Genomic DNA, 9,601 nt, shown 5'->3' on the forward strand with positions numbered 1-9,601 from the left:
CACATCCAGGGAGATATAATTGAGCTATCGAAGACACACATGTAACATTATATTGTATCTGATACACTGGCCTAGAAAAGTCAGTTATGGGAAGCTAATGCAGTGACCACGCGTCATTGGTTGAAATCTACGCCTCATAGCCAGCCACAGTCAAATTCTTTTCAGTTTGCTTATTACACGATATTGAAATTATGATGAACTAAGCTCATCAGAACTCATAGAAGATAAACTCCCTTTCCCTACTGCTGATGAAGGACTTTGGTTCAAATTGCGCCCGTTCAACTGGATGATATATAGTCAGTCCATCAGCTCTCAGCCGTCATTAATTCTAGCATTCGGTAGCGGAGTTCGAAATATCTTAATTCTGATAGCTTCTCAGTTGCCTCATATTAGAGATCTTAAAGATGAAATATGTCTCAAATGACGAAAAGTTAACGTGAATCCTTTGTGAACTTAGCGTTCTATTTCTTTGATTTAATTCCTACTATGGATAAGAGTGAAAGAAGCTTTAGGTAGAGATCTTAAAATATGAAATATGTCCAAAATGTCTTACAGTTGACTTGAATCCTTTGTGAATACAGCACCTTATTTATTTGATTTAATACCAACTGTAGGTAAGAATAAAAGGAGCTTCACTCAGAGGTCTTAAAGATGAAATATATTTAAAATTACTAAACATTAATTTGAATCCTTTGTGAACTTAGTGCTCTATTTTTTATTTAATTCCTACTGTGGGTAAGAGTGAAAGGAGCTTTAAGAAGAGATCTTAAAGATGAAACATGTCCAAAATGACCAAAAGTAAACTTCGATCCTTTGTAAACTTAGAGCCCTATTTGTTTACTTTAATTCCTACTGTGGGTAAGAGTGAAAGGAGATTCAGGTAGAAATCTTAAAGATGAAATATGTCCAAAATGACCAAAAGTAAACTTCGATCCTTTGTAAACTTAGAGCCCTATTTGTTTAATTTAATTCCTACTGTGGGTAAGAGTGAAAGGAGATTCAGGTAGAAATCTTAAAGATGAAATGTGACCAAAAGTTAACATGAATCTTTAGTGAACTAAGCGTCCTGTTTAATTCATTTAATTACTGCTTTGTGTAAGAGTGAAAGAAGTTTCTGGTAGAGATCTTAAGGATGAAATATGTTCAAAATGACCAAAAGTTAAGTTCAATACTTTTTGAACTTAGCGCCTCATCTATTTGATTAAATTCCTACTGTGAGTAAGAGTGAAAGAAGCTTTAGGTAGAGATCTTAAAGATGAAACATGTCCAAAATGACCACAAGTTGACTTGAATCCTTTGTGAACATTATTTGTTAATTTAATTCCTACTAGGGTAAGAGTGAAACGAGCTTCATGTAAAGATTTTAAGGATGAAATATGACCAAAAAGACCAACAGTTAACATGAATCTTTAGTAAACTAAGCGCCCTGTTTAACTTATTTGATTTAATTCCTACGGTAGGTAAGAGTAAAAGAAGCTTTAGATAGAGATCATAAGAATAAAAAATGTCCAAAATGACCAACAGTTAACATGAATCTTTAGTGAACTAGGCGCCCTGTTTATTTGATTTAATTCCTACGGTAGGTAAGAGTAAAAGAAGCTTTAGATAGAGATCTTAAGAATGAAAAATGTCCAAAATGACCAAAAGTTAACATGAATCTTTAGTGAACTAAGCGCCCTGTTCATTTGATTTAATTCCTACGGTAGGTAAGAGTAAAAGAAGCTTTAGATAGAGATCTTAAGAATGAAAAATGTCCAAAATGACCAACAGTTAACATGAATCTTTAGTTAATTAAGCGTCCTGTTTAATTGATTTAATTCCTGCTTTGTGTAAGAGTGAAAGAAGTTGCTGGTAGAGATCTTAAGGATGAAATATGTTCAAAATGACCAACAGTTAACATGAATCTTTAATGAACTAAGCGCCCTGTTTATTTGATTTAATTCCTACGGTAGGAAAGAGTAAAAGAAGCTTTAGATAGAGATCTTAAGGATGAAAAATGTCCAAAATGACCAAAAGTTAACATGAATCTTTTGTGAACTTAGCGCTCTATTTATTTGATTTAATTCCTACTGTGGGCGTGGGCAAGAGTGAAAGGAGATTTAGAAAGAGATCTTAAAGATGAAATATGTCCAAAAATGACCAAATGTTAAGTTAAAACCTTTGTGAACTTAGCGCCGTATTTATTTGATTTAATTCTTATTGTGGGTAAGAGTACAAGTATTTTCAAAGACGGGTAGGTAGAACAGTTTCTTTTTTAAAACAAGACCACAGAAACACACACACACACACACATAGATAGATAGATAGATAGATAGATAGATAGATAGATAGATAGATAGATAGATAGATAGATAGATAGATAGATAGATAGATAGATAGATAGATAGCAATCTGCAAGTGGTCTAGTTGCGGAAATTTGTCAGCAAAAAGACCACTTTCCATTATCTACTTTTATGAAAGTGGCCTATTTGCAGATTGAGGTGGTCTATTGGCGGAATCTTGGTGGTCTATTTGCTGACTTGAGAAATTTGTGGTCTAAATGCGTAATAAGGCTTGCCAACCTTTGCATTCTCTACAATATAACCATGCTCAGTAGATAGCCTCATTGCTTGGCAATCATGCGATTTAAGATTTACCGCTAGTCGGCTATACTTGCTTAGGTTTATCTCGGTAAATCCCATTTCAGGGGTAAATGTAACATATCATTTCCATCAGATTATATACAACTCTAAAATTTTCCAACTTACTAGTTCATCACATTTCATTTTCCTCACGCTAGTGACTACGCCTTCTTCTACTCATTTGGCATAGTTCTTATCAGCTTTAGCCGCTAGGCGGTAAGACTTAAATTCATTTCAGAGGTATAAGTTTTATAAATGAAACCAAGAAAGTTGTATCGCTTTTTCACCAACCACCTTCTAAGTTTGATATGTCATGAAAGACGTACCTGGAAGATCAAAAATGATCCCCAAAAACATCGACGAGCTTGCCAACGTTTCCGTAGACCATGGGTTCCATCGCAGTGGGCCGTGAAGCAAAGAAGGTATCAAGTGCATTTTGCACCTCTCCTAGGAATTTGAACTGGCGTCCTCTAAGGTGATTGTCCAAGGAATGTAACAGGTAATAATCTGAGGTGCAATGTCCGGGGTGTGTGGCGGATGCAATAGTGTTTCTAATCCAAGGCGTTGAATGGTGTCCCGGATCATCCTAGCCACGTGGGGATGAGAGTTGTCCTGTAACAGAAGGACCCCTTTGCGATTCAAAAGTACTGGCTCCAGAGTTTTGAGTTTTTCGTGAACACTGTTCAACTGCTGACAGTACACAGTTACATTGATACTCTGACTAGCTTGTAACAGATCCCGATGCACGATGCCGCGAGCAGTCCACCAAACACACAGGAGAAAGTTCTTCGATGCAGTGCTAGTTTCGGCTGTTTTGGAACCGGTTCGTGGGATGCTGATCAATGTTGATGGTGCCGTGGAGCTTCGTACAGGACCCACTTCTCATTGCATGTCAACACCCTGTCCAGAAATGGCTCCTTCCTCAGACGAGAAAACAAACAAACACATGTGTCTGTGCGTGTTGACTTCTGAACCGGAGTCAATTCATGTGGGACCCATCTCCCCAACTTGAAATGCTTCCCAAGTTGATGGAGGTGCCGAATAGTTTCTCCACTTACACTGAATTGTAGTTCCAGTTCCTCGTATGTCTGGAAACCGTTCGCCTGAATTGTTGGCTGACGATCTTCATTTTGTACATGTCTTCTGGCACGTGGTGCGTCTTCGAGTGTTTCATCATCCTTAAACTTCTTAAACCATCGCTGCACTGTCCGCGTAGTTACGACACTCTTACCAAAGGCCTGGTATATCTTCCGCCCCGCTGCAGACTCGTTTGACCCGAGTTTGAACTCATACACAATACACGCACTTATGACGCTCTGTGGAGGTCCCATGCTCACTCTGACCTTAAGCAAGTTCACGGTGTAAGTGAACTGCCACAACCAGATAGTATGTTGGATATAGCCACAACAACTGATCTTGACATTATCTCCATACGCGTTCAACACACAGATCTCCACAAAAAGCGACAAAATTTTCTTGGTTACCTTTATAATAAGTTATCGTGGAAGCCTGTCAATACAGTTTTGTTAGTATAGTCATCTTTTAATATTCTCAAAGTTATAAGACACTGATATTCTTGAATTAGGATTTCTAAATGACGACAGTTTATGTTAGTGAAACTTGTTTGCTTATTAATAATATGAATTAAAGATGCACTGATTTTTTAAAATTGAGATAAGAAATTGACAGTGATACTTAGATAATTAGAAAATTCAAGTGCACTGCAACGTGCTACAATCACTCTCAAAGAATATACATAATTCAAGTGCATTTCACACCATGATGTTCATTTTAAACGTGTGACTATAAGAAATATTGTATTCAGAAATGTTGCTGTATTTTTTAAATGTAACATATTTATCAATATACATATTTAAGTTATGTAGAATTTATTACTTTTGTAGAAAACGTAAATTTAGATTTCTAATACAGTATTTTAATTCATTTTTCGTTAAATAGGTAAAGAACTCAATTATAGATGCTCAATGGTAAAGCGCTTATCTATGGTGCGTAAAGTCCCCGGTTCAATCCCGGTTTTCATTAAGTTTTTTTTGTGGTGGCAAACAGTGTGTGCATCGAAATTGCAAGGGGTTCTCCTGTTCTCTCTCTTCTTCATTCCACAATTTCGTTCATTATCATCATCACCGTCACCCTTAATCTAGATGCATAACGTGAGACGTTAACTAAAGAAAACATTCTGTTCGTGGGTTCTCTCTTTCCTCCGATATTCTCCCTCTACACCCCTACCAGAAAGTATATAATCTCGAACAAAATACACACTATATTTTATAAAAATAGGAGACCTATGAAATTGCCATGGGAATATTTTATTTACAATCAGGAGGAATTCACTCCCTCATTATTGACATGTCAAAATAGAACAATGTTAAGTATGTAATTGTAGAACACTTATTTATTTGAACACCGGGGAAATAAGATAATTTCAATGCCTAGTTCTGGATTGATTTTAAATTCAGGTAGTAGGGATGATTGTGAAGCCTCAAAAAATATGCACCATATTGAGTCAATTTTATTATTATTATTACGAAAGTTATAGTGTAGCTTATCCTGCCAAATTGTTTTGAATGTTTACATGAGGTTGCTTTGATCCACCTTTCACCCCTTTAGGGGGAATTTACCCTATACTAGGGGTAAAGCCATCGATTTATTCCTGACTGATCCCAAGCACTAAAGACTGTGAAGAAGCCTAAAAGAAAGTAGTAAGTAAAGAACTTTTATCAAAATTGATTAACGTTGTTTATCTGATATATTGGATTTTTTAAAAATCGTCGGATGGGGTGTAATCAATCTCTTTATACTTCACTGATAACAGCTCCTCCCAGAGGGGCTCAAAGAAAATATACGCCATATTGCTTCAACATTTTTTAAACGAAAGTTATCCAGGAAAATATTTATTTAAATGAGGTATAAATTCACCCTTCTATTTTTGGCAAATTTTAGAGGCGAACTGAGATATCATTGGAATCCGCTAAGAAAATTTTACATTGTGTTTTCTCAAAATAGAATAATTATTAATAATATATATATATATATATATATATATATATATATATATATATATATATATATATATATATATATATAACTAATGTAATGTACTGAACCAAAAGGAGAATGTCGTAAAATAAGCAACTAAATGTTTTACAAAATGAAGTACGTTACAATTCGTTTTTGCAGGGAAGAATTTGCCATTAATATTATTAAAGAATTTGCCTGTATACACTGAAACTAATGGAAGATGTAACTACAGGAAATTTTACAGTAATTTATTCATGTAATAATCTACTTCTACACTTAAGGTTTATAAGATGGTCGTATTAATATACTTCTAAAACAACTACGTATATTATCTCTTTAAATTCTACAATAGATTATTGTAAAATAATTGTCCAAAGATGAGATATGCATATCAATTGATAAAGCTAGTTGAACCTAAGAAACTGATATGCGGGAGGATAAAACATTATGTGTACTTTTCGAGAAACTCTGCAAAAATAAATATTTATGATGCTAAAAAAAAAATGTTATTAGTGGCCAACAATAGTAGACTCAGTAAAATTACACCTATTAAAGCGAAATTCATATTTAAAAAACTCCATAAAGTATTTATGACACCAGCAAGAAGGCAGTACACTCTTTGGTTAAAACTACAATAACTTAAAATTATTATTAACTTTAATTTTAATAGAATATATAAAAAAAATCCAGGCTTGTAATTGTAATAATGTATCCCCTTTAAATAGGGCCAAATGAGTCTTTCCGCCTCGGACAAGGCGCTGATAACAAATATAGCAATTATGTGTAAGACGTTTGTGAATTGCCCACTCGCCACTTTCTAAATTTGATTCGGAACCGAAGTCATACATTTAAGCCCGTATTTACGTAAGTGCTATTCTGTGCTCGAGCACAGGGCTGTAAAATTTAGTGAGGTGCATGTTTTTTTTTTTTTTTTTTGTGATTCACAATAAAGTAACATTTAAAACTAGTTACTCGAAGAGTCCCACGCAAGCGCGAGAAAATATCTTAATGTGTTTAATTCGCTCTAATTACAGTAGTTACTAATTACCTAGCTTATCTGATTATTTTTTAAAAAGTTATCCTCTCCCACCCTCCCCCTGAGGTGTGAGGATGAACATAATGAAAACTGATACCCAATGATAACCCAATGAATGAGTGGTTAAGCTCATTGCCTTGTAATCAAAGGGTCCTGAGTTCGATTCCCGGTGGGGACACAAAAGTTTCCGATCCTAAGTTAAGCTGTAGGTCCCGTCCTTGGTACGTCATCATCATCGCATGGAAGGCAATGGCACTATCCAGGGGTTTACCTTGCGCCCAGGAAACTTCGGGTAAAAACACCTACCTTTGGACAGAATACCACATCGTAGTCAACATTGAGAGAATTAGGCTATTTAAAATTACGTTGTAACGTTTATAACTTGTAATACCTAAACTGCTACTTAACAAGAGCTGGTATGTTTGCAAAATCGCGGTATGTTTTCTTGTTTGAGACATAAGTTTGTTTGGAGCTCCTTCGTGGCTAAGCGGTTAGCGTACGCACCTATGGCGTAGGACACCCGGGTTTGATTCCCGGCGGGAGCTCGTATGGTTCGGATTTCACGTTACTCAGTAGGCCCACGTCTCATATAGGCTCGCTGCTGAACGGGACGTTAAACTCAATATCATAATCATCAATCATAAGGTTGTGTGAGAGGGGGTGGCAAATTAGGTAGAACACAGGGGCGCACAATTAATAAATACGGGGCTGCAAACCTTTGCTTTTCGTTTGTTATTGATTATTTTGAATAATAAATCGTTTGTTTCGAAAACATAGAGATATATACAAAATTAAGTTAGTGTGGGTAGTGTGAAGTAGCCCTCTATCAAATTTCGATTCAAAACCAAAATCAATAGCATGTTGTTTGTTGGTTATCGATTCTTTTGAAGAAAAATATTTTGTTTCAAAAACCTTGAAGAGATATTTATAAAATAAAGTTGGGGGCAACTTCACACTGTCCCCCTCACTTTCAAATTTTGTTTCAAACCGATCTCAATCGTTTGTTTCTCGTTTGTTATTGATTGTTTTGAAGAAAAAATCGTTTGTTTCGATAAACGTACTGAGATATTTACAAACTGGACTATAGTTAACTTTCGGATTGGGGTGTAGCTAACTTTACTTTCGATTCTCACATTTCAATTTTGATTCAAAATCCAAGCCAATCGTTTGCTTTTCATTTGTTATTGATTCTTTTGAAGAAAAAATAGTTACCTTCAAAAATTATAAAGAGATATTTACTCTTTCACTGTAATTCCCCTACTTTTAAATTTTGATCCAAACCCAGAGCCGATCGTTTGTATTTGATTGTTTTGAAGAAAAAAATATTTATTTCGAAAATCATAAAGATATATTTACAAAACAAATTTGGAATATGGACAGGATTGTCCTGGTCCCTCTACTTACAAATTTCGATTGAAAACTAAAATCAGTCGTTTGATATGGGTTTGTTGTTGATTATTTTGAAGAAAGGTAGTTTGTTTCGATAAACATAAGAATATATTTACGATGTTGTTTGGATGAAAGTGGTTTGTTTCTCGATCGTTGTTGTTTGTTTTGAAGAAAAAAAAATCAAAAAACAACTAGAGGTATTTACAGAATACATTTGATGGGCTACTTCACACCGCTTATTCTACTTTTAAATGTCGATTCAAAGCTCAAGTTAAGTTTGTTTTTCGTTTCTTATTGATTAGGTAGTTTAAGAGAAAATAGTTTGTTTCGAAAAATATAAAGAGCCATTTACGAAATAAAGATGGGTGGGTCAACTTCATACTAGTCGTTTAAATTTCAAATTACAGTTTTAAGAAACTCAATCATTTGTTTTTGCGTGTTATTTATTGTTTTGAAGAAAAATCGAAAAGCATTAAAATATTTTGATAATAAACTTGGTGGTCATCTTCACGGTTGCCCTGCACTTCCAAATTGCACTCAATTAGAAAGTAGTAAAAAAAATGTGAAGAGGAACACAATCAGTAGCGTACGCAGAAATTCATCAAGGGGAGTCCAGACTTCGAAGTTCATATAATTTCAAGTGTTTATATGTATGACAGAATAATTAATATCAATTGAAACATATTAGAACATATGTTAGAACATATTAGAACATATATTAGAAAATTTATATTAGAACATATTAGAAAATATATTAGAACATATTTTATGATAAACTTTAAAAAGAAAAAGGCCAAATAATAATATCCGATACGATACAGATTCCATAAGAAACCAGTACGATATTTTATTAGTTTCTTTTATACTTTGATAGTAAGAAGTGAAACACAACGTGGTTTATTTACTACAAGTTGAAAAGAAAGAAAGTAATACTATTTGATGGAACAAAGACTGAATAAAAATAGTGCTTCATTCTCCCTTTATACATTAAACAAGTGTCACATATACACCACATGATGGTTTTTAGTTTTAATGGCATGATATTTTTTCAATTATTTTGAAATCATAAGTGGTTAAAATTTATATCACTTCAACGTTTTAGTAGAGATATTAGAGTGGAGACCAAATATATTCTTGGGATGCTTAATTGATTAGAGATGACCGCGTCTTGCTAATGCCGGTCATCTGATAATACCGTTTTCACTTTATGACGATCAACGTTGGAAGCGGACTTATAATGTTTTTGTTATATATAGAGTAATACTTAAAAATTTTCGAAAGAAACTATTTCTTTCAATAGAATCAGTAAGAACTGAAAAACAAACGATTGGCTTCGGTTTCGAATCAAAATTTGAAAGTGGGGTCGGTGTGAAGTTAGTCCCCACTCGGGTTAGTGGGGTCGGTGTGAATATCTCTTAAAGTTTTTCGAAATATTTTTTTCTTTATTCAAAACAATCAATAAAAATGAAAAGAAAACGATTGATTTTGGTTTCGAGTCGGATTTTGAAACTGAAGG

The sequence above is a fragment of the Thermobia domestica genome, chromosome 15, assembly GCF_964235325.1.
Source record: "Thermobia domestica chromosome 15, izTheDome1.hap1.1, whole genome shotgun sequence".
Taxonomy (NCBI): domain Eukaryota; kingdom Metazoa; phylum Arthropoda; class Insecta; order Zygentoma; family Lepismatidae; genus Thermobia; species Thermobia domestica.